The 27,056-nt window shown below is 42.5% G+C and overlaps 3 pseudogenes; 1 reads left to right on the forward strand and 2 right to left on the reverse strand.

Annotated features, from left to right (window-relative positions):
• LOC111390034 overlaps nt 1-2,537 on the forward strand; it is a 10,284-nt pseudogene extending 7,747 nt beyond the window's left edge.
• A 21-nt stretch (nt 2,538-2,558) lies between these two features.
• On the reverse strand, nt 2,559-3,624 carry LOC111390035 (annotated as a pseudogene).
• Nucleotides 3,625-22,689: 19,065 nt separating this feature from the next.
• On the reverse strand, nt 22,690-26,722 carry LOC111390036 (annotated as a pseudogene).
• Between the last annotated feature and the right edge of the window lie 334 nt (nt 26,723-27,056).

A 27,056-nucleotide genomic window follows, 5' to 3' on the forward strand; every position in this document is an offset into this window, starting at 1 on the left:
ATCTAAAATCACTTCTTTGGATTGATTTTTGAAAGCTTTTAACATGATATTTTCTTCCATCTTTCTATTATCTTCAAAAAGATTAGTCCATGGAGTTTCAGCATCCTTTACAACTCCATTTCCAACAACATTTGCACTTTTTGTAGCTTCAATTCTACCATATTCGATTCCATCTCCGAATTTTCAGTTTTCGTATCATTTTCTCCAAGTGTTAACGATACACTTGGTGAAGGCAAACTTTCCTTATTATTCTCTACAAGAATTATCTTTGAAGAGGCATCAATACCCCCTACACCATCAACCTGTCGAAGAGACTGGGGTTTTAGAGGTGCCAAACGACTAATTTAGCCAGAAACATGCTTCTTCTTTCCCATGTAGAGCAGAGACGGGTGCAGCTGGAAAGAGAAAGAAAACTGTGTAGAAGAGACGCCTGAAAGTAATAAAATTAGTCCAATATAATACTAATAGAAGAAATAGGAAAACTGGGCTAGTTACAAGCAACTGGACAGAAAAATATAAGTGCAGGAACAAAGACCCAAAATAGCCTAAACTGGAAAGAATAAAATCGTGCAGCAAAAAGATCCACAAGATAATAAGAAATCCAAAGAAAATAGCCTAATGCAGACCCAAGAAGATGATAATGGGGATCAAAACAAAACAACCCAAAATCGGGTCCAGCAAAGCTCATCTAGAGAAACTGTGAGGAAATAAAATAGCCCAAACACAGGCCCAAAATAGAAATTGAATAGGGTCACTTGGGGCAAACCGTCTTGTCAGGAATAGAAGCTGCAGGGCAAGGAGTCTGCACAAACCAGATAGTCAAACATTGACCAAGTAAACCCAAAATTGAAACAAATCATCCACCAACCCCTGACACAAGGCAGATGATAGGAAGGCAGCAGAGAGACCAGAGACAAATTTAAAATATGTGGGCACCAATACATACACAATAGGTACACCAAGGAAATAGTGAGAACACCAAGAACCTGGAGCAAGAGAAATCTGATGGAGATCAAAAACAAATCCCAAAACCTAGTCGAGGTAAGCAAAACACAAGAAAGTAGTAGAACACACTGGAAATCAGAAGACCAAGCTATGGAGAAACCAACAAGAAGAGAACCAGGACCAAAGAAAGACCTGAAATGTAAGCTGAAAGTCCAGGATGAGGAAAAATAAAATTGAAGCAGAAGTCCTGAGAATCCAAACAAGTCGAGAGAAACACAAACTTCCAGCAACAGTAAGAGGATAACCAGAAAAGTGAGCAGAATGAAGAACCCAAAAATTGAATGCAACTGAATGACTTCAACAGACCAGCAAGAAGGAATAATCGAATCTGACCAAGGCTTGAGAGAAGCAGTAAGAACACTATCCAGAAATCCCACCGAACTTGAACTGAAAACCAACCTACAGTATAAAATCTTTGTACTTTACACTATGAGCAGACAACTCAAGTTGAAAATAAGCTGCCCAGAAATAGGCAAAAGTTGTACCCAAACCACATATTAGAGTAGAATCTAGTAATAAACAATATGTTTAATTCAATTTTCACCAAAGATTAGTAAAAATCGAACCAAAACATAAGAGAATTCATAAGAAAACTCTCAAGGCAAGTGGGCACCATGTGGGATTTTCTCTCAATAGGTTGAGAGCATCTCTCTCTAACTCACTTTTATTGAGCATGACCATTCTTAGTTGGTGAAGCGATTTGTCTGGTTAATTTCGTTAATGAACGAGACTTCAGTCTGCTAACTAGCTATGTCGAGGTACCCCTTTGTGGCCAGCTTCTTAGAGGGACTACGGTCTTTTAGGCAATGGAAGTTTAAGGCAATAATAGGTTTGTGATGCGCTTAGATGTTCTGGGCCACAAGCACGCTACATTAATGTATTCAACGAGTTTATAGCCTCGCCCGATAGGTCCGGGTAATCTTTGAAATTTCATCGTGATGGGGATAGATCATTGTAATTGTTGGTCTTCAATGAGGAATTCCTAGTAAGCATAAGTCATTAGCTCATGTTGACTACATCCCTACCCTTTGTAGACAATGCCCATCGCTCCTACTGATTGAATGTTCTAGTGAAGTGTTCATATCGCATCGACGTGGGCAGTCTGTTGCCCTCGACGTCGTGAGAAGTCTACTGAATCTTATCATTTAGAGAAAGGAGAAGTTGTAACAAGGTTTTCATAAGTGAATCTATGGAAGGATCATTGTCAAAACCTACAAAGTAGACCCATAAACTCGTTCCATGACATGCACAGGAGGATGATGATTATTCGCGTGTCGATCGAGAGATGGACTGGGAATGGCTACTTCGAGGACCTTTTTCGGGCGTCAACCAGTCGACTCAGAACTAGTACGGACAAGGAGAATTTGGCTGTCTAATTAGAACAAAGCATTGTAATGGTCCCTACGGATGCTCACGCAATGTGATTTTTGTCCAGTGCTCTGAATGTTAAAGTGAAGAAATTCAACCAAGCACGGGTAAACGATGGGAGTAACTATGACTCTCTTAAGGTAGCCAAATCCCTCGTCATCTAATTAGTGACGCGCATGACTGGATTAATAAGATTCCCACTGTCCCTGTCTTCTATCCAATGAAACCACAGCCAAGGGAACGAGCTTGATAGAATCAGCGGGGAAAGAAGACCCTATTGAGCTTGACTCTAGTCTGACTTTGTGAAATGACTTGAGAGGTGTAGGATAAGTGGGAGCCAAAAGGCGAAAGTAAAATACCACTACTTTTAACATTATTTTACTTGTTCTGTGAATCGGAGGTGGGGCACTGTCCCTCTTTTTGGACCCAAGGCTCTCTTCACAGACTGATCCGAACAAAAGACATTATTAGGTGAGGAGTTTGGCTGAGGTGGCACATCTGTTAAAAGTTAATGCAGGTGTCCTAAGATGAGCTCAATGAGAACAAAAATTTCTTGTGGAACTGAAGGGTAAAAGCTCATTTGATTCTAATTTCCAGTACGAATACGAACCATGAGAGCATGGCCTAATGATCCTTTAGACCTTTGAAATTTGAAGCTAGAGGTGTTAGAAAAGTTACCACAGAGATAACTAGTTTGTGGCAGCCAAGCATTCATAACGACGTTGCTTTTTGATCCTTCGATGTCGGCTCTTCCTATCATTGTGAAGTAAAATTCACCAAGTGTCGGATTGTTCACTCACCTATAGGGAACGTGAGCTAGATTATCACTAAATGCTGACAAGCTAGTTTTGTCCTACTGATGATAGTGTCACGTAGTAATTTAACCTAGTACGAGAGAAACCATTGATTCACACAATTTGTCATCGTCCTTGGTTGAAAAGCTAGTGGCGCGAAGCTACCGTGCACTGGATTATGACTGAATGACTCTAAGTTGGAATTCGGGCTAGAAGCGATGTGCGCATCTGACATTCACTTGCCTACCTACAGTAGGGGCCTCATGACCCCAGGGGCACCTGTCATTGGCAAAGCCCTTACAGTGGACGTGCTACATCTGTCGCCTTGAAGTACAATTTCCATTGACCTGTGGGCAAAATCCTTTACAGATGACTTAAATATGTGATGAGGTATTGTAAGCGACAGAGTGGCCTTGCTGCCCAGAAACGCCTGGAAATGAGGTTGCGTCCCCGTCATGGCTCGAATGTGTCCTAAACATGGCTTGCACACCGTGTCCCAAAAATTACCTCAAAATGCTTGAAAATCAGGTTGCGTCCTCGCCACATCCTAGACATGGCTTGCACATCGTGTCCCAGAAATAGCCTAGAAATGCCTGAAAATTAGGCTCGTCCCTGCCACGGCCAAGACGCATCTCGGACATGGCCTACACACGGTGCCTAAAAATAGACAAGAAATACCTAAAAATCAGGTTGCGTCCCTACCGTGGGCTAGACGCATCTCGAATATGGCCTGCACACCTGTCCCAAAAACATGATAATTAGGTTGCGTCCTGGATATGTCCTACACACTATGTCCCAAAAACTACCTAGAAATGCCTAAAAATTAGGTTACGTCCTTGCCGCGGCCAGGACGCGTCCTGGACATGGCCTGCACACCGTACCTAGAAACTGTCGAGAAATACCTAAAGTCAGGCTGTGTCCCTACCGTGGCCCGAATGCATCGTGGACATGGCCAGTACACTGTATCCCAGAAACTGCCTAGAAATGACTAAAAATCAGGCTACGTCCCTGCCGCGACCTGGACATGGCCGCACACCGTGTCCCAAAAACATCCTAAAAATGCGTGAAAATCAGGCTGCGTCACTGCCGCGGCTCATACGCGTCCCGGACATGGCCTATACACTATGACCCTAAACTACCCAGAAATGTCGGAAATTCAGGTTATGTCCCTGCCCTAACTCGGACATGTCCCGGATAGGGCTAGCAAATTGTGTCCCAAAAACTACCTAGAAATGCCTAAAAATCAAGTTACATCCCTGCCGCATCCTTAACAAGGCCTACACATCATGTCCCAAAAACTATCTTGAAATGCTTGGAAATTAAGCTGCATCCTTCTCAGGGCCCAGACGCATCGTTGACATGGTCTGCACACCATGCCAAAAACTACCCAGAAATGCTTGAAAATTTAGCTGCATACCTGCCGTGGCATGGACGCATCCCGAACATGGCCTGCACATCGTGTCCCAGAAACTATATAAAAATGCTTGAAAATCAAGATGCGTCCTGGACATGTCCTGTTCACCGTGTCCCAGAAACTTCCTAGAAATGTCGAAAAAATCTGGCTACGTCCCTGTCGTGGCCAGGATATGTCCCATACATGGCTTGCGCACTATGCTCACAAACTGCCTAGAAATGCCTAAAAATTAGGTTGTGTCCCTGCCATGGCCAGGACACGTCTCAGACAAGGCCTGCACATCGTGTCCCAGTAACTACCTAGAAATGCTTGAAATTAGGCTGCATCTCTATCGCGTCCTAGACATGGCTTGCACACCGTGTCCTAAAAACTACTTAGAAATGCCTAAAAATTAGGCCGCTGCCCTAGCCCGACCATGACGCGTCCCGAACATGGCCTGCACATCATACCCTAAAAACTACCCAGAATGATTGGGAACGAGCATGCGTCCCTAACATGGCCAGCACACCGTGCTATCTACGTGTACCTGAAAATATGCCTGCGTCCATGCCGTGGTAGGGACGCGTCCTGAACATGGCCTACACATCGTGTTCCAGAAACTGTCTAGAAATGCCTTAAAATCAGACCGCGTCCCTACTGCGTCCTGGACATGGCCTACACACTGTGTCCCAGAAATTGAGTAGAAATGCCCGAAAGTCAGGTTGCGTCCCTGTCGTGCCGATCGCTGACACAGCGTGCCCAGAAACTGCCCAAAAATGCCTGAAAATCAGGCTGCACCCTGCCGTGGCCCAGATGTGTCCCAAACATGGAGTGTAAACCTTGTCCCAAAAACTGCCTAGAAATGCCTGAAAATAAAGTTGCGTCCCTATCGTATCTTGGACATAGCCTACACACCATGTCCCAGAAACTGCTTTGAGATGCCTGGAAATCAGACTGCATCCCTGCCGCGGTCAGGAGCGTCTCAGATATGACTTGCACACCGTGCCCAGAAATGTCAAAAATTAGGATGCGTCCCTATCTTAGCCTGGATGAGTCTCATACATGGCATGCACACCATGTCCCAAAAACTTCCTAGAAGTGCCCGAAAGTCAGCCTACGTCGTTGACATGTCCTGCACACCATGTGATATGACCCGGGAGTCGAGCCCGACGAAGCCAAGTGCGAGACGAGACCCGTTGATAGTCGATGGCGGACCAATGATGTGATCAAGGGAAAAGCAAGTAAAACAAGTAATGGGATTACTCATTCAAGAAACCATTGATGGAACAATGTTCAAGACTGAAAATGGAGCAACTTTCATATTCGGGTTGAAGGCCAAATCAACTTGGATCAATTTAATATCGAAGGCCGAAGACGAAGGAAAATGATAAGCCTATGCGACCACATAGGCTTATGAGGGTCATGGTCGAATGAATACTTAACGAAACTCAAAGGAGCCAACCCATGTGAACTATGCGACCGCATAGAAATAAGCATCGCGATCGCATAGGCCAAAATTTTTGGCAAATTTTCTATTTTTGGCAATTTTCCATATTTTGTTAGTTTTTTTATTCTTTTCCATATTTTGGGGATTATGTTCGACTTTTGCGCGATTTTTACCTAGTTTTTAGGTTTACTATAAATAGGAGTTTTCATTCAATTGTAAGAAACTTTTGACATATTTTGATATTGAATTAAAGTGAGGCGTATTGTCTTCTCTTCATCATTCTTCATTAAACAACTTTAAACTTATCAAGTGTTAACTTGTGGCATTCAAACAACCAAATTCAATTCTTGGATTGCGTGATCAAGGGGTCTTTCAAGCATCGTTCTTGTTGGGTTTTTTTGCTCGACTTTCTTTGGGATTAATCCGAAACTCTTGGATTAATTTGGCTTTCTTGGGTTCGTCAATCTCATTGTGGGTTTCGTAGTCAACGTTGCTATGGGGTTCGCATCAGTTGGTATCAGAGCAAGGTTCCAAATTAATTAAAGGTTATATCTTTTTGTTACTTGTTAAGTCTTTTCTTGTTTTCTTCATTCTTCCCAATTTCTATTGTCATTCTTGTGTCGGTAAATTATCGTCAATTTCAATTCATTGAGTTGTTGGTAGTTTAATCGTATTTCTTTACAAGAGAAGTAAAAAAAAAAGAGTACTGTTCATCCGTACAGTAAAAAAAATTGATATTATTGTTTCTTTTTTTTTTACTACCAACACAAAAATAACTCTTGAATTGTGTGATTTGGCTATTCCATTGTGTCCATTCTTCACTTTACTATTGAGTCTATTTACATATGATTGTTTTTTAAACAATCATCTTTTCCGCCTAAATTCAATTCCTTAAGTCTCGTGGTTCTTGGTTATTATTCGGTTTGTTGAATTCCCGGTAAAACACTTGATATAGTTCACTTGGTTCTTTGAAGTGCTTGGAGGGAGACTTTGACTGGTAAAAGGCAGAGTGGTGAGTTTAATAGAGGAAAAAAGCCATATTGAGTGTTTTCAAGTGATATATTTGTGAGGCATATAAATTTGTGTGACCTGATGCCGGAAAAAAAGGTTCTAACTCAAGCCGAAATGATAATGATAACAGTGCATCGGAGGACATGATACGGAAGTTTGAACGGGTACTTGGTGATGTTAGGGAGAAGGTGAATAAGCAAGGGGAATGGATGGCACAAATAGGTACCATAATTGCTAATCTTAGCCAGGGATAAGTGGAGATGTCTAATGCTAGGGGCCAGGTAGGCATGAATCTATGAGAGGAAGGCGAAGTGAGTATTGTAGTGATGAGGATGATTTTTATGAAAATGACATTGATATGGGTCGAGCGAGGCATAGGGGCAATAGGATAGAATGACGAGGTAGAGATAACTTGGGAGATGAAGTAGATGTCAATTTGGGGAGTATTAAAATGATTATTTCGCAATTTAAGGGGAGAAACGATCCGGAAGCATATTTAGAGTGGGAAAGGAAAGTTGAGATGATTTTTGAGTGCTATAATTATTCAGAGGAGAAAAAGGTAAAATTGGCGGTGCTTGAATTTGTGGATTACGTGATATCTTGGTGGGATCAAGTACTTACATCACGGTGTAGGGGTCGAGAAAGGCCAATTAGCACATGGGATGAGTTGAAGAATGATAAAGAGAAGACAATACGCCTCACTTTAATTTAATATCAAAATATGTCAAAAAGTTTCTTACAATTGAATGAAAACTCATATTTATGCTAAATGTAAAAACTAGGTAAACATCGTGCAAAAGTCAAGCATAATCCCCAAAATATGGAAAAGAATCAAAAACTAACAAAATATGAAAAATTGCAAAAAATAGAAAATTCGCCAAAAATTTTGGCCTATGCGACTGGGATGCTCATTTCTATGTGGTCGCATAGTTCACACGAGCTGGCTCCTTTAAGTTTCGGTAGGCATTCATGCGACCTCGAGCCTCATAAGCCTATGCGGTCGCATAGGCTTATCATTTTCCTCCGTCTTTGGCCTTCAATATTAAATTCATCCAAGTTGATTCGGCCTTTCACCTAAACATGAAAGTTGCTCCATTTTGAGTCCCGAACATGGTTCCATCAATGGTTTCTTGGACAAGCAACCCCATCACTTATTTCACTTGCTTTACCCTTGATCACGTCATTGATCCGCTATTAACTATCAACGGGTCTCGTCTCCACTTGCCTTCCTCGGTCTCGACTCTCGGGTCATATCACCATGCCCACAAACTGCCTAGAAATGCCTAAAAATTAGGTTGCATCCCTGTCGTAGTCAGGAGGCGTCCCAAAAATGGCCTACACACCATGTCCCAAAAACTGTCGAGAAATGCCTGAAAATCAAGTTGCGTCCCTGCCGCGTCCTGGATAAGGCCTGCACACCACGTCCCAAAAACTGCCTAGAAATGCATGAAAATTAGGCTGCTTCCCTACTGCAGCCAGGACACATTCTGGACATGGCCTGCGCACCGTGTCCTAGAAATATCCCAGAATGCCTGAGAATGTGCTTGCATCCCTAACATGGCCTGCACACCATGCTACCTTCGTGTGCCTTAAAAAAGGTCTATATCCCCATCGTGGCCAGGATGCTTCCTAGACATGGCTTGCACACAATGTGCTATAAACTGCCAAGAAATGCCTAGAAATTTGTCCAGGACGTGTCCCGAACATAGCCTGCACACTGTGCCCAAAAAAGCCTGAAAATTAGGTTGTGTCCCTATCGTGACCCGGACGCGTTCCGGACATGGCTTGCACGTCGTGTCCCAAAAACTACCTAGAAATACTTGAAAGTTAGGCTGCGTCCTGGACATGTCCTGCACTTCGTGCCCACAAACTACCTAGAAATGCTTGAAAGTCAAGCTGCTTCCCTGCCATGGCCAGGACGTGGCCTGCATATCGTGTGTCATAAACTGCCTAGAAATGCCTGGAAATCTGCTCACATCCTGGGCATGGCCTGCGCACCGGGTCCCAAAAATTCTTGAAAAAGTGCCCAATTCCCTGACATGGCCTGCACACCTTATCACGAAAATTGCCTAGAAGTGCCTGAAAACGTGCTCACATCCCTGACATGGTCTGCACATCATGTGCCTAAAGGTGCCTAAGAATGCTTGAAAATGTGCCTACATCCCTGCCATTACCAAGACACGGCCCTGCCTTCATGTCACATGATGAGCAAAAGTAAGCCTTGCAATGTTTTAAGGATGGATGGTCGTCGAGAACATAAAATGAGCGCGCGATAGAAGTTTATTGTTCGAATTTAAAACATTTCGAGTTGTTTCCACCACATTTCACCTTTCTCCTACCCCCTTCCCTATTTTAGTGCATGCACCAAAATACGTGTGAATCGAAATTGTTTTTTACAAAAGAGCAATTGCTCCTCAAATATTTGATGATAATGTGCCTCCCGTGATTTTTAGGAACTTTTCCCCGTCCGTTTTCCATTTTTTTAATTTTTCCCTATTTTCAATATTTTTCTATATTACAAATAAAAATAGTTTTTGATCGAAATTATTTTTTTTGAGACCCCATTCAATCATACTTTCATAGCCAAAAAGAATTTTCTAAAAAATCATCACCGAAAATCCTATAGAAAATGGAAATGAAATAGTATGATTCCTCAGGCCTTTGATATCTACTCCTGTCACTTGGGTTTTTTTCGCAGAAGTCTATTATAGGGGAGAGGTGTATGAAAGGGAGCAAGCAGCATGTGCAAGCTGCTATAGGGAGCAACTGCCTACAAGTGGCTTGTATCCCTTCAAACTTCGAAGCCTTAGGGATCGGTACATGCCGGCTCGGGCAAGTTTCCGTCTGACAATGGTGCTGCTCCAGTGATACTCCAACCAGTGACCCCCCAGTAGCACCTGAATAGAAGGCATGCGTGGGCATGAAATCACATTACGTGTTGAAAGATGGCCCTAAATTTTCTCGTAATTTCCTTTTTCAGTCCAAAAATGGAGTAAAGACTCGATAAAAGTAGGAGGAACAATTAGGATAGAGGGCATGCGTGGAGATGAGAAACCACGTAACGTGTCGATTGATTGGTCTAGGCATAAAATGTATGTTGCAACGTAGTGCTTGCAACTTCCCAATGTCCGATCGGTTGGTGTGAAATTGTCCCGAATCGAGACCGTCGTGAGGTACAACAATGTAGGACGGAGGGCATGCGTGGGGATGAAACTGTACGGCATGTCGGTTGATTCGCCTAGGCATAAGATGCATGCTGCAACATTGTTGGTCAATTGGCCTAAGTATAAGATGCACGTTGCAATGTAGTTCTCTCGAACGCACACCTTCTGATTGGGTTACCTAAAAATCGATCGAAGCTCGTGCCTTGTGGCCTGTGTTGCCTTGGGATCATTTCCTGCTTCATTCACATGATAGGAGGGACGTTGTCGTAACTAAGTGCATGCGGTACCCCTTGGGCGCGATGTTTGAGACAATGTATTTGGTGCTCGCAATTATGACTTTCATCGTACTGCGAACTCACATTTTGGCCCCTTGCTAACACGAGCTTTCCACCCATGTACAACGTTGAATCTCGATCGTCCTCAAAAATTAGGTTGAAGCTAGATGCTTACAGCTTGCGTTGGCTCGGCACCGGATGCTGCTCGTTCGCAAGATGGAAAGACTAGGATATGGGCACCAAAAGAAACATTGTCGAGCATATGATGCCCCTTGGGCACAGCTCGTAGAGCATTATAGTAAGTGCTCGTGGCTGTGATTGTCATCTCACTGTGAACTCCAACGACAGGATTCGACCACTTGCCAACGCAGGCTTCTCGCTTGTGTGCCTAAAAGTACTGAATCCATCTCGGTCTTTCCTCGATCCATTCTTCTTTTGCCTCCCGTGAAGGGATAAGCAAAATGTCTACACCAAAGAAAATGTTGTTTGAAGCATACTGTGCCCTTCGGGGACGACGTGTTGGGCAATGTAGCAGGTGCTCACGATCGTGATCGTCATCGCACGATAAATTTCGGCTGGTTTCTCAACATTCTCTTACCATGCATAGCGGGACGTGTTCTGGCCCGACTCTTCGCTTGTTTGTGAACTTTTGGGTTGGCGGACATGCGGTGAGCTTTGCTTCGGCATCGTGTACGTAAAGCACGTGAGCTACGATCGCGTGTTGGGGTACATTGGATCCCTACTCAGGCAACGACAATGTCCTCCTCATGCCTGTACATTAGGTGCTCTAATCTCACATTTGGTCATCTTCGTATCGATTACCTGTGCTGCATACCTATCATAACGGCATCTCCTTACCAAAAATGACCCTATTTTGCCCGAAGTCGCGAGTAACATTCGTGGTCGAAGGTAAACTAAAAAGCATGCGTTGTGTTCCACCCTGTTCGCAGCGTAAAGTGCGGGACTCAGGCCATGATAGAGTGATCGAATTCTCAAATCCGGATACGAGGATGTAAATCCTCCGATTACCCCTGAACAAGCATTCCATGTTGCGTGCGAATGACGTTCTTCCTCATCCCGGACCTCCGTCAGTACGATGTCAACATCGAGGAGGAATGCTATCTGGTTGATCCTACTAGTAGTCATATACTTGTCTCAAAGATTAAGCCATGCATGTGTAACAATGAATTAATTTAGACTGTGAAACTGCGAATTGCTCATTAAATTAGTTATAGTTTATTTGATGGTACCTACTGCTCAGATAATTGTAGTAATTCTAGAGATAATACGTGCAACAAATCCCTACTTCTGGAAGAGACCCATTTATTAGATAAAAGGTCGACGTGGGCTTCGCCTGTTGCTGTGATGATTCATGATAATTTGACGGATATCACGGTCTTCGTGCCGACGATGCATCATTCAAATTTCTTCCCTATCAACTTTCGATGGTAGGATAGTGGCCTACTAAGGTGGTGATGGGTGATGGAGAATTAGGGTTCGATTCTGGAGAGGGAGATTGAGAAATGGCTACCACATCCAAGGAAGGCAGTAGGCGCGCAAATTACCCAATCTTGATACAGGGAGGTAGTGACAATAAATAATAATACTGAGCTCTGAGAGTCTGGTAATTGGAATTAGTACAATCTAAATCCCTTAACGAGGATCCATTGGAGGACAAGTCTGGATCCATCAGAAAGACAACCAGAGGATAGAAAATTTGCAACAACATATGCCCCATTTTGTACCCAAATATCATTGACCATTACCCTATCAATTTTACTCCAAACCAAACTATTAGTCCATGTGTAATAACAACCAATAGACCGTACATCCATTAGACCCACATGAAGGTAACAATTTGTAAGATCCTTGATTTCATAAGGGGTAACATCTGCCCCCATTACATTTCTCATCAAATTTAAGAACATTATTGTAGTCACCAAGAATCAACCACAGTGATGAGACATTAGCATTGAACTCCATAATGTTGTTCCAAAGTGGTCTCCAGTTAACCATAGTATGAAATCCATAAACAAAACTAACAAGAAAGGTATAAGATGTTAACTTGCAAGTAGCTTTACAATAAATGATTCCATCCATCACATCCAAAAATACTTTGGATGGATTCCACAAAATCAAGCTCCATACGGCTCTATGAGTACAAAAATTGTTGAAATGCATGAAATCATCGAACTTATTCCTCAAAATTCTCATCATTTTCGATCCCCCAAGCTTGTTTCCAAAATGCCCATAACATCAATGCAATGTTGCTTGATAAATTCATGAATCCAATCTTATTTAAGGGGTGGATTCATATTCCTAACATTCCAAAATGCAATCTTCATGACGTTGAAGCAAGGGATATACCCTTCTTCTTGGCAACTTTTGTAATCGGTTTTCTTTGCTCAACAACAATACCTTTGAGCTTCTCATTTTTAGCATTTTTAGTTCTGCTTCATTGACATTTGCAAAAGAATCTACCAAAGAAATAGGTGCTGAATACCGAGCATTATTCTTTCCATGAGCTGCCCGATTTTTCTTGCTACCAGCCTCTACAAACGGCACTTCTTCCTGACCCAAAATCTGGGCTTGCTTGTCATCAATTAAGTGATCTAAATTTTGGTTAAGAGGCTGCCTTCATTGCTCAACCAAAATCCCAGATTGCTGTCCATTTACTTTCCCACAATCTGTCGATTTAGTAGACGATGACTGTGAGTTTGCAGCTGATTTTCCAGCCTATTTTTTAGTACCCTAAGCATCTTGAATTTGTACATTAGTAGATACCCCAATTTTTGCCTTAACTTTGTCCACATGTCCATGTTTTACATTGTATCCAAGAGAAGTAAGACCGAAGATTTTACAAGAACCATAAAACTTTGGTTTATGTTCAAATATAATTTCTTATTCACTCAACATTCCATTTGGAAGTCTAATCTTAACCTCCCGCACAAGGTCGATAGAAGCATCAATTTTCACAAGAGCTCTTGCATACGAAAGTCGGCCTCTAGTTGCTGTAATTTTGTCGGTTGAGATGGGTTTCCCAACCTTTGACACAATTTTGCCCAAGGCATTCGTATTCCAAAATTCCAAAGGTAAACCCGATAGGTTTATCCACAACGGGATAGTAATCACATCCTTATCATCAAAATCAAAATAACGTGGCATAACTTTAAGCATTAACGATCTTCCAAAAACCAAATATGGACCCCCATGCATAACACTAAGTCCATCCATATCCATTTCGATTTTGAAGACAAACCAACCACTAGCATGCACAAAATATTTATAGTTCACCTTCCACGAGTCACAAAGTTGGAGAAGAGCCACTTTTCCCTGAAACCGGCCGATGAAATATCCAACAAGCCTGTATCCCCATGAATTCTCAATATTTTCTTCATCCGAGATATCGAAAATCACTTCTTCGGATTGATTTTCAAAAGCTTTTAATATGATATTTTCATCCGTCTTTCTATTATCTTTAAAAAGATTAATCCATGGAGTTTTAGCATCCTTTACAACTCCATTTCCAGCAACATTTGCACTTTTTTGTTGCTTCAGGTCTACCATATTCGATTCCACCTCCGAATTTTCAGATTTAGTGTCATTTTCTCCAAGTGTTAATGATACACTTGGTGAAGGTAAACTTTCCTTATTATTTTCCGCAAAAATTATCTTTGAAGTGGCGTCAATACCCCCCACACCATCAGCCTGTCGATGAGACTGGGGTTTTAGAGGTGCCAAACAAATAATTTGGCTAGAAACATGTTTCTTCTTCCCCCATGTAGAGTAGAGATGGGTGCAGCTGGAATGAGAAAGAAAATTGTGTAGAAGAGAGGCTTGAAAGTAATAAAAATTAGTCCAATATAATACCAATAGAAGCAATAGGGAAACTGGGTCGGTCGTAAGCAACTGGACATAAAAATATAAGTGTCGGAACAAAGACCCAAAACAGCCCAAACTACATAGAATAAAATCGTACAGCAAAAAGATCCACAAGATAATAAGAAACCCAAAGAAAACAGTCCAATACAGGCCCAAGAAGACGATAATGGGATCAAAATAAGATAGTACAAAACCAGGTCTAGCAAGGCCAATCAAGAGAAACTGTGAGGAAATAAAACAGAACAAACACAGGCCCAAAATAGAAAGTGGACCGATTCACCTGGGGCAAATCATCTGGTCAAGAATAGAAGCTACAGGGCAAGGAGTCTATGCAAACCAGATAGTTAAACACTGACCTAAACCCAAAATTGAAACAAATTAGCCACCAATCCCCGACATAAGGCAGACGACAGGAAGGTAGCAGAGAGACCAGAGACAAATTCAAAATCTGTGAGCACCAATACATATAAAATAGATACAACAAGCAAACAGTGAGAACATCAAGAACCAGGAGCGAGAGGAACCGGATGGAGACTGAAAACAAATCCCAAAACCTGGTTGAGGCAAGCAAAACACAAGAAAGCAGCAGAACACACTAGAAACTGGAAGACCAAGCTATGGTGAAACCAACAAGAAGAGAACCACAACCAAAGAAAGATAAAAAATGTAAGCTAAAACTCCAGGATGAGTAGAAATAAAACTGAAGCAGAAGTCTTGAAAATCCAAAGAAGTCGAGAGAAACACAAACTTCCAACAATAGCGAAAGGTTAACCAGAAAATGAGTAGAATGAAGCACCCAAAAACTGAATGCAACTGAACGACTTCACAAACCAGCAAGAAGCAACAAATCTAACCAAGACTCTGAGAGAAATAGTAAGAACACTATCTAGAAATCCCACCGAACTTGAACTAAAAACCAACCTGCAGTATAAAATCTTTGTACTCTACAGTATAAGCAAACAACTCATGTTGAAAATAAGTTGCCCAGAACGAACAAAAGTTGTCCCCAAACCACAAATTAGAGTAGAATCTAGCAACAAACAATATGTTTAAATTCAATTTTCACCAAAGATTAGTAAAAATCAAACCAAAACATAAGAAAACTCTCAAGGCAAGTGTGTACCATGTGGGATTTTCTCTCACTAGATTGAGAGCATCAATCTCTAACTCACTTTTACTAAGAGCTCTTTCTAGATTCTATGGGTAGTGGTGCATGGCTGTTCTTAGTCTGTGGAGTGATTTGTTTGGTTAATTTCGTTAACAAACGAGACTTGAACCTACTTCCTAGCTATACTGGGGTACCCTTTCGGGTTAGCTTCTTAGAGACTACGACCTTTTAGGTTGCGAAAGTTTGAGGCAATAACAAGTGTGTGATGCCCTTAGATGTTTTGGGCCGAATGCGCGCTACACTGATGTATTCAACGAGTTTATAGCCTTGGTCAACAGGTCTGGGTAATCTTTGAAATTTCATCATGATGGGGATAGATCATTGCAATTGTTGGTCTTCAACGAAGAATTCCTAATAAGCGTAAGTCATCAGCTCGCCTTGACTATGTCCCTACCCTTTGTACACACCGTCTGTCACTTTTAGCGATTGAATGTTTCGAATCGCAACAATGTGGACGGTCCACTGCCCATGATGTCGCGAGAAGTCCACTAAACCTTATCATTTAGAGAAAGGAAAAGTCGTAACAAGATTTCCGTAGGTAAACCTATGGAAGGATCATTGTCGAAACCTAAAAAGCAGACCCACGAACTCGTTTCGCGACACGTACGGGAGGATGATACGGGCACGACCAAATAGTCGTCTCGACTCTGAGACTCACTCCGTCAACATGTACGCATGCGCTCGACACTGGCTCCCATGCACGTCTACGCACGGCTAGTCCAAATGCGATTCGACATTGATGCGACTTGTGATAATTGGTGGTTGAAGACCTTAACTTGCACGTTGTCGGCCTAAATGCCTCGACCCCGAAGGTGTTCCTCGTACCTCGACGATGACCCCAGGTCAGGCGAGATCACCTACTGAGTTTAAGCATATCAATAAGTGAAGGAAAAGAAACTTACAAGGATTTTCCTAGTAACGACGATCGAACCGACAAAAGCCCAACTTGAGAATCGAATGGCCCTACCATTTGAATTGTATTCTGGAGAAACATCCTCAATGACGGACTGAGCTCAAGTCCTTTGGAAAGGGACGCCAGAAAGGGTGAGAGCCCCATTGTGCTCAAACCCTACCGCACGATGAGGTGCTGTCGACCAGTCAGATTGTTTGGGAATGCAGCCCAATTGGGCTGTAAATTTCATCCAATACTAAATACGGGCGAGAGACCGATAGCGAACAAGTACCGTGAGGGAAAGATGAAAAGAACTTTGAAAAAAGAGTCAAAGAGTGCTTGAAATTGTCCGAAGAGAAGCGAATGGGGTCAGTGATGCATCTCGATAGGATGTGGAATGACAACAAGTTGGTCTGTTGATCGACTCGTGGTGTGGACCAGCACAAATTGAGGAGATAACCAAAGCTTAGGCAGTTGACATGCCCATGAAATGTCATTGTCCCGATTGTGGGGGACAGCGCGTGCCCTCAGCATGCCTCAACACCTGCGTGCTCCCTATGCTGGCCTACGGGCTCCCCATTCGACTCATCTTGAAACACTGACCAAGGAGTTTGACATGTGTGCGAGTCAATGGCCGAGTAAACCAGTAAGCTGCAAGAAAGTTGAATGGCGTGATCCCCTCGAGGGGTGCAACACCGATCGACCTCGATCTTCTGAGAAGGGTTTAAGTGGGAGCATACATGTTAGGACCCGAAAGATGGTGAACTATGCCAGAGAGGATCGAAGCCAGAAAAAAATTTGGTGGAGGCTGGCAGTGATACTAATGTGCAAATCATTCATCTGACATAGGTATAGGGACGAAAGACTAATCGAACCATCTAGTGGCTGGTTCCCTCCGAAGTTTTCCTCAGGATACCTGGAGCTTAGACGCGAGTTCTATTAGGTAAAGTCAATGATTAGAGGCATCCAGGGCGCAACATCCTCAGCCTATTCTCAAACTTTAAATACGTAGGACGGTGCAGCTGCTTTGTTGAACTGCTCCATGAAATCGAGAGCTCCAAATGGGTCATTTTTGGTAAGTAGAACTGGCAATGTGGGATGAACCGAAAGTCCATTTATGGTGCCCAACTGTATGCAAACTAGATCCCACAAAGGGTGTTGGTCGATTAAGACAATAGGACGGTGGTCATGGAAGTCGAAATCCGTAAAGAAGTTTGTAACAACTCACCTATCGAATCAACAAGCCCCAAAAATGGATAGTACTGAAGTGCGTGACTTATACCCGATGGTTGACGAGAATGTTAGGGAGTCCGGAGACGTCATCGAGGGCCTTAGAAAGAGTTATCTTTTTCGTTTAATAGCCTGTCCACCCTAGAAATGGCTCAATCGGAGGTAGGGTTCAGCGACTGGAAAAGCATCGCACGTCTCGTGATGTCCGGTGCGCCCCCGACGACACTTGGAAATCTAGAAGACCGAGTACCATCTGCACTCAGTCGTACTCATAATTGCATCAAGTCTCCAAGGTAAAAAACCTCTGGCCAATGGAACAATGTAGGCAAGAGAAGTCAGTAAAATGGATCTGTAAGCTCGAGAAAAGGATTGGCTCTGAGGGATGGGCATGGGGGTCCCAGTCCTGAACCCATCGACTGTCGATGGACTATTCGATCTGCTCCCGCGATGAAAGCGAGCAGACGCATGCCGATCGGGGGATGGACTGGGAACATTTCCTTCGAGGGCCTTCTCTGGGCATCGAACGGTCGACTAAGAACTAGTATAGATAAGGGGACTCCGACTGTTTAATTAAAACAAAGCATTGCGATGGTACCCGTGGATGCTCACGCAACTTGATTTCTGCCCAGTCCTCCGAATGTCAAAGTGAAGAAATTCAACCAAGCACAGGTAAACGGTGGGAGTAACTGATGCGAACCCCGTAGCAATGGAAACTATGAAACCCACAATGAGATTGATGCAGAACCTAAGAACGCCAATACTAACCCAGTTTTGGATCTCGAACCCCAAGAATTGAACCAAGAAACCTTAGATTAGCGAAGAACCTAAAACCCCTTGATTACAATTAAAAGAACCCGCAATCCGATTGATAGAACGCCACAAGAAGCTGAATCTTGATAAGTTCCAAGATTGTTCAAGAAGAACAATAAATTGAAAGAAGAAATTTCTCTGTCTATAATATTAATTCAAAAGTCAAAAGTTCAAAGGTTATTACAATGAAAAGTAATCTCCAATTTATACTAATGACTAAAAACGTCCAAAACCATCAAATTATGGTAATAATTTGATTTCATAAGAATTCTATCAAAATTAGGAAATTCGGCCAAAAATAGAAAATTTGCCAATTTTTTTGGCTTGTGCGGCCACATGGTGTAAATCCATGCGGTTGCATGGTTCAACTCAAATTGAACTTTTGGTTTTTGGGAACCATGTGTGCAGCCGCATGGAATTTTGCCTGTGCAGGCACATGGTGTTGTTTTCTGCCTCCTCTTTCGTCGCTTGATAACAAATTGATCCAGGTCGATTCGGCCTTCGACCCGATCATGAAAGTTGCTCCATTTTGAGTCCCGAACATGGTTCCATCAATGGTTTCTTGAACGAGCAATCCAATCGCTTATTTCACTTGCTTTGCCCTTGATCGCGTAATTGGTCCGCCATCGACTATCAATAGATCTCGTCTCGCACTTGCCTTCGTCGGTCTCGACTCCTGGATCATATGATCCCCTCCCACTTCAAAAGGATTCATCCTCGAATCTAAACCTACATCAAACAGAGAGAGATAAGATACATTAAAAGTAGTTGAAACATTATACTCACCAGGTAAATCCACTTTGTATGCATTGCCATTGATCCTCTCGAAGATTTTAAATGGTCCATCGCCTCGTGGTTGCAATTTTGACGACTTCTCTTCTGGAAAACGCTCTTTTCTGAAATGCACCCAGACCCAATCTCCAGGCTCAAATGTAATACGTCTTCTTCCTTTATTTTCTTTTGATGCAATCAGCTTTCCTTTATCTTCGATCTGCATCCTGACCTTTTTATGGAGTGTTTTCACCATCTCGGCTTTTCGTTTCCCATCCAAGCTACCTCGTTCATGCACAGGCAAAGGCATTAAATCTATAGGTGTTAGTGGATTAAAACTATAAACAATTTCAAAAGTAGAAAATGAAGTAGTAGAATGTGTAGCTCGATTATATGCGAACTCTATAAACGGTAAACACTCTTCCCATAATTTCAAAAATTTATTGATCACTGTCCTAAGTAGTTGAGTCATAGTTCGATTAACTACCTCAGTTTGTCCATCTGTTTGTGGGTGACAAGTTGTAAAAAATAATAACTTAGTTCCTAACTTACTCCACAGAACACGCCAAAAATGACTCAAAAACTTCACGTCCCTATTAGATACTATACTTTTAGGTACTCCATGTAAACGTATTATTTCCCTAAAGAATAAGTCTGCAATATTAGTAGCATCGTCAGTTTTATGACATGGTATGAAGTGCGCCATCTTACGAAAACTATCGACCACTACAAATATTGAATCCCGACCCCTTTTTGTCCTAGGCAAACCTAACACAAAGTCCATAGATATGTCTACCCAAGGTTCACTAGGTACAGGCAAAGGAGTATACAAACCATGGGGTTGAACCTTAGACTTAACCTTTTTACAAGTTATGCACTTTCCACATATTTGTTCTACACCATGTCGCATTTTAGGCCAATAAAAATGTTCCCCTAACATGTCTAACACAATCAGATTCATACGTGCCCTTAATATGCTCGAAATCAAGTAATTTAGTACTTAATGAATTTAAAAGCACGTACCTTCGAGACAACGCATCAGCAACTATATTTTCGTTACCTTGTTTGTACTTGATGACGCAGGGAAATGTCTCGATAAACTCCACCCATCTCGCATGTCTTTTGTTCAACTTACCTTGACCTTGCAAATGCTTTAAAGATTCATGATCGGTGTGTATCACGAATTCCTTTGGCCATAAGTAGTGCTGCCAAGTCTCCAATGCTCGAACAAGTGAATACAACTCCTTGTCTCTCTACCTTCATAGCCACATGCATCATGTCTTCCAACTCCTCATAATGTTGCAACTCCACTACATTGGCAATTTCCCTATACAACCCATTCAAGAATCGTGCCATGGTAGCCTCTCGATCCTCCACCACATTGGCCCTAATCATGAGTATTTCCATCTCCTTATGATAGTCCTCTACACTTTTCGACCCTTGATATAGACCTTACAGTTTTTGATGGATCTCTTGATAATAGTGGCTAGGAACAAACCTCTTTCTCATCAATGACTTCAATTCCTCCCAAGTGCTGATTGGTCTTCCCCCACTCCTACGTTGTGAAGTAATCACTTGATCCCACCATGAAATTGCATAGTCACTGAACTCCAAAACTGTTAACTTCACCTTTTTCTTCTCCGAATAGTTATAACACTCGAAGATCATTTCAACCTTCCTTTCCCACTCTAGGTATGCCTCGGGATCACTCCTTCCTTTGAATGAAGGAACTGTCATTTTTATATTTCCCAAGTTTCCATCCAACTCCTCCCCACGGTCATTCCAACCCCGTCTGTCAAACCTATTGCCTCTATTCCTCATCCTTCCCATTTCAACACCGTGAAATTCATCTTTACCCATGTCACTCCCATATCCATACTCCTCTCACCTTTCCCTCCTAGGCTCCCATCTATTCGGTCCTCTGGCATTGGATGCATCCACTCGATGTCCCCGACTAAGATTAGCCACCGATGTATCTAATCTATTCATCCAAGCTTCCTGCTTCTCCAACCTATCTCTCACATCTTCAAACGCCCTCTCAAACCTTTGCACTAAATCCTCTGATGCATTGCTATTATTGCCTCGTCGGCTTGAGTTTGATTCTGCCCTTTCTGACATCCTAACACTAAAATTTTATTTTACTGCCCCACCAAAAGTCACTCGGAACACACACAAGGCTTTTACCCTCTATTAAGCTCACCTCTCTACCCTCGGAACACACACAAGGCTTTGAATTTGTGTAACAAAGGACTCAAAGAAAACTTTTAAAACTTGATTTAAATTGAAGGAATGGAATGATTCAATGTGTCCAAGTAATTTAGAAATGATAATAAATAATAAAAGTTGGTATTTGATGGATCAATAATATTTAACAATTTTTTTTATTGTACGGATGAATAGTAATAATTTTTTTTAGATCCGAAAATCCATAACAAAACCAACAAAGAAAACGAAAACTGATTTGGGCGAAAATTGAGCTCAAAAATGGAATTTGAAGATTTTTGATGAAATATTTTGAATCAAAGATCAAGAAAACCTTCTGGATATAAGAACACAAGAAATTGAAAAAAATTAGAAAATAAAGGATATAACCTGATTAAATTGGAGCCAAAGCTCTGATACCAACTGATGTGAACCCTGTAGCAATGGAAACTACGAAACCCACAATAAGATTGATGCGGAACCCAAGAACGCCAATACTAACCTGGTTTTGGATCTCGAACCCCAAGAATTGAACCAAGAAACCTTAGATTAGTGAAGAACCTAAAACCCCTTGATTACAATTAAAAGAACCCACAATCCGATTGATAGAATGCCACAAGAAGTTGAATCTTGATAAGTTCCAAGATTGTTCAAGAAGAACAATAAATTGAAAGAAGAAATTTCTCTCTATAATATTAATTCAAAAGTCAAAAGTTCAAAGGTTCAAAGGTTATTACAATGAAAAGTAATCTCCTATTTATACTAATGAATAAAAACGTCCAAAACCATCAAATTGTGGTAATAATTTGATTTCATAAGAATTCTATCGAAATTAGGAAATTCGGCCAAAAATAGAAAATTCGCCAATTTTTTTAGCTTATGCGGCCGCATGGTGTAAATCCATGCGGTCGCATGGTTCAACTCGAATTAGACTTTTGGTTTTCGGGAACCATGTGTGCGGCCGAATGGAATTTTGCCTGTGCGGCCGCATGGTGTTGTTTTCTGCCTCCGCTTTCATTGCTTGATAACAAATTGATCTAGGTCAATTCGACCTTCGACCCGAAGATGGTTCCATCCATGGTTTCTTGAACGAGCAATCCCATCGCTTGTTTTACTTGCTTTGCCCTTAATCGCATCATTGGTCCGCCATCGACTATCAATGGGTCTCGTCTCGCACTTGCCTTCGTCGGGCTCGACTCCAAGATCATATCAGTAACTATGACTCTCCTAAGGTAGCCAAATGCATCATTATCTAATTAGTGATGCACATGAATGGATTAATGAGATTCCCACTGTCCCTATCTACTATCTAGTGAAACCACAGCCAAGGGAACGGGCTTGGCAGAATCGACGAGGAAAGAAGACCTTATTGAGCTTGACTCTAGTTTGACTTTGTAAAATGACTTGAGAGGTGTAGAATAAGTGGGAACTGAAAGGCGAAAGAGAAATACCACTACTTTTAACGTTATTTTACTTATTTCGTGAATTAGAGGTGGACACTGCTCCTATTTTTGGACCTAAGGCTCGCTTCGTGGGCTGATCCAAGTGGAATACATTGTCAGGTGGGGAGTTTGGCTAGGATGGCACATCTGTTAAAAGATAACGTAGGTGTCCAAAGATGAGCTCAACGAGAACAGAAATCTAGTTCGGAACAGAAGGGTAAAAGCTCATTTAATTCTGATTTCTAGTACGAATAAGAATCGTGAAAGCATAGCCTAACAATCCTTTAGACCTTTGAAATTTGAAACTAGAGGTGTCAAAAAAGTTACCATAGGGATAATTGGCTTGTGGTAGCCAAGCGTTTATAGCAACGTTGCTTTTTGATCCTTCAATGTTGGCTCTTCTTATCATTGTGAAGCAAAATTCACCAAGTGTTAGATTGTGCACACACCATTAGGGAACGTGAGCTGGATTATGACCGAATGCTAGATAGGTTAGTTTTATCCTACTGATGATAGTGTCGCAATAGTAATTCAACCTAGTACGAGAGGTACCATTGATTCGCACAATTGGTCATCACACTTGGTTGAAAATCTAGTGACGTGAAGCTACAGTACGCTAGATTATGACTGAACTACTCTAAATCAGAATTCAGGCTAGAGGCGATGTGTACACCTGTCGACCGCTTGCTGACCTATAGTAGGGGCCTTACGGCCCCCAGGGGTACATGTCATTGGCCAAGCTCTTGCAGTGGACGTGCTACATCGGCCGCCTTGAAGTACAATTTCAATCGAGCGATGGGTAGATTCCTTTGCAGATGACTTAAATATGCGATTGGTATTATTAGTGACAGAGTGGCCTTATTGCCATGATCCGCTAAGATTCAGCCCTTTGTCACTCCAATTTGTCCCTCCCCTTCGGTTCCTCCTAATCAAAATTTCCTTTATTTGGGAATGCTTTGAGGCTAAAATGTCCATGGTCCTTGAAACAACTTTTCTTTTCAATGCCTACGTGTGGAAAGACAAAAACCCATGTACAGTAACGCATAGCAAACGAAGCAAGTTGGGATCCTCTGTGCTAAAGTTGGTGCAGTGGACATAAAACATATGATCTTAAGTTTGGGTGCCCCGATATGTCGCCTTGGTATGACTGCGATGTGCTTTTGTGTGCTTGTGATATGCCCCCTTCCCTGCATTTTTGCATTGTGCCTGAGTTGCTCTCTTCATGTGCATATGATGTCCAGTAGTTACTATACTGAATTCAGATGCATGAGATGTCCCTTAGCATGCCTGGGATGGGTATGGGTATGAACTATGTGCTGCCTACGTATGCCAGCATCCTTCACATACGTCCCAAACATGGCCTACACACTGTGTCCTAGAAACTGCTTAGAAATTCCTGAAAATCAGGCTATATCCCTAACGCGTCCTGGATGTGGCCTGCACACCGTGTCCCAAAAACTGCCTAGAAATCAGGTTGTATCCTTGTCGTAGCCAGAACACGTCCCAGACATGGCCTGTACATCGTGCCCAGAAATTGCCCAGAAATGCCTGAAAATCAAGCATTTCTCGTTAGTTTTTGCTTCACAGTGTGCAGGTCATTTCCGAGATGCGCCCGAGCCATGACAGGGATAGAGCTTGATTTTCAGGTCATTTCGAGCAATTTCTAGGCACGATTCAAGGACGCATCCTAGCTTGGCAGGGATACAGCCTGATTTTCAAGCGTTTTTGGGGAGATTTTGGGCACGGTGTGCAGACCATGTTCTAGACGCAGCCTGATTTTCAGGCATTTCTTATCAGTTTCTGGGTCAAGGTGTATAGGCCATATCCAAGACATATCCTGGCCAGGGCAGGGATAGAACCTGATTTTTAGGCAATTTCGGGTAGTTTTTAGGCACGATGTATCGGCTATGTTCGGGATGCCTCCTGGCCAGGTAGGGACACAGCCTGATTTTTAGGAATTTCTAGGCAGTTTGTGGGTACGGTGTGCTGGCCAAGTCCGGGATGCATCCTGACCGTGGCAGGGATGCCGACTGATTTTCAGGCATGTCTAGGCAATTTTTGGGACCCGGTGTGCAGGCCTAAGTATGGGACGCGTCATGGCCATGGCAAGGATGCCTCCTGATTCTCTCTATCATTGTGTGATTTTATTTGATTGGCATTGTTGTAAATTTTCTAGTCTTCCTCGTTCACTTCCAGCACTAAATGAGTCTTGGAATTATACTTCAGAACTAAAGAATCCCCAATCTGAAAATGAGTTTTCTTAGCCCACTTGTTGAACTCGTCAACAGAAGATGGAACTGCCCATAAATTATTTTTACAGCCCACTACAAACTCTCTTGCTTCAGAAAGAACACACAGGAAAACATGACGGTCAAAAATAAGAAACTATTTTTGAGTGAAGTTTTTAACACGGTGTGCAGGCAATGTCCGGGATGCGTCTAGGCCGCAGTAGGGATGCAACCTGATTTCCAGGCATTTCTAGGCAGTTTTTGGGATATGGTGTGCAAGTCTTGTCCAGGACGAGTCAGGGACGCAATCAAATTTTCAGGTATTTCTAAGCAATTTCTAGGACATGGTGTGTAGGCCATGATCGGGATACGTCCGGCCGCGACAGGGATGTAACCTGATTTTCAGGCATTTCTGGGAAGTTTTTGGGCAAGGTGTGCAAGCCACGTCTAGGACACACCCTAGCTGCAGTAGGGACGTAGCCTGATTTCCAAGCATTTGTAGGCAATTTTTGGCACTCGATATGCAGTCCATGTTTGGGCATCGTTTGGGCTGCAGCAGGCATGCAGCCTAGTTTCTAGGCATTTTTAGGCAATTTCAAGGGCACGGTGAGTAGGCCATGTCCAGGATGATATAGGGACATATCCTAATTTTCACGTATTTCTACGCATTTTCTTAGACACAGTGTACAGGCAATGTTCGGGACGCGTCAAGGCTACTGCAAGGATGCAACCTAATTTCCAGCATTTGTGGGTAGTTTCTTGGACACAGTGTACAGGTCATGTCTAGGATGTGGCAGGGACGCAGCTTAATTTTCAAGCATTTCTAGGCAGTTTCTGGGATATGATGTTCAGGCTACGTCCGAGATGCATCCGGGCCACGACGAGGTCACAGCCTGATTTTCAAGCTTTTTCGAGAAGTTTTTGGGCACGGTGTGGAAGCCTTATCCTAGACGCAGCCTGATTTTTAGGCATTTCTCGTTAGTTTCTGGGTCATGGTATGCAGGTCATGTCAAGGACGCGTTAGGGCCACGACAGGGACGGAGCTTGATTTTTAGGTAATTCTGGGCAGTTTCTGGGAACAGTGTACAGGCCATGTCCGTACGCCTCCTGGCCAGGTAGGGACGTAGCCTGATTTTCAGACATTTCTAGGTAGTTTGTGGACACGATGTGTTGGCCAAGTTCGGGACGCATCCTAGCCGCGATAGAGACGCAGCCTGATTTGCAGGCTTTTCTAGGCAATTTCTAGGACTTGGTGTGCAGGCCAAGTCCGGGATGCGTCATGGCCACGGCAGGGACGCAGTCTAATTTTTAGGCATTTCTAGGCAGATTCTGGGTCATAGGGTTTAGGGTTTTTCTTCAGTTAATTTTGCATTAAAAGAGGAAGTATATATGTGACAAAAAATAATAAAAATAAAATGTAGCTCAACGTTACAACCGATGAATAATAAAATTAGTCTACACAATGAAACCAAACTTCGCACCATCTCAGTGCCATAAATAAACCCCACCGCCGCCTTTAGACCAGTACCACCGCTAGTCGGGGCTAGCGCCGGTGCATGATAGTGGTGATGGTGATGATACGGAGAAGGTACCTGAGCTGTAGATTGGTTGCTGGAGCCATATTTATTGGATAGAACCATAACCTCTAGCTTTTGACCCTTCTGGCAATGTTTTCAGCTCCACTGATGAAAAAAAAATAGACCTAATTTTTCTAGTGAAATTATAGTTTCTCCATCATGGTGTGATTTTATTGGATTGGCGTTGTTGCAGATTTTGTAGTCTTCTTCGATCACTTCGAGCACTGAATCAGTCTTGGAATCATACTTCAGAACTAAAGAATCCCTAATCTAAAAACAAGTTTTCTCAACCCATTTGTTGAACTCGTCAACAGAAGATAGAACTGTCCATAAATTATTTTCACCATCTATTACAAACTCTCTTGCTTCAGAACGAACACACAACAAAAACACGACG

The sequence above is a fragment of the Olea europaea genome, unplaced genomic scaffold, assembly GCF_002742605.1.
Source record: "Olea europaea var. sylvestris unplaced genomic scaffold, O_europaea_v1 scaffold643, whole genome shotgun sequence".
NCBI lineage: Eukaryota > Viridiplantae > Streptophyta > Magnoliopsida > Lamiales > Oleaceae > Olea > Olea europaea.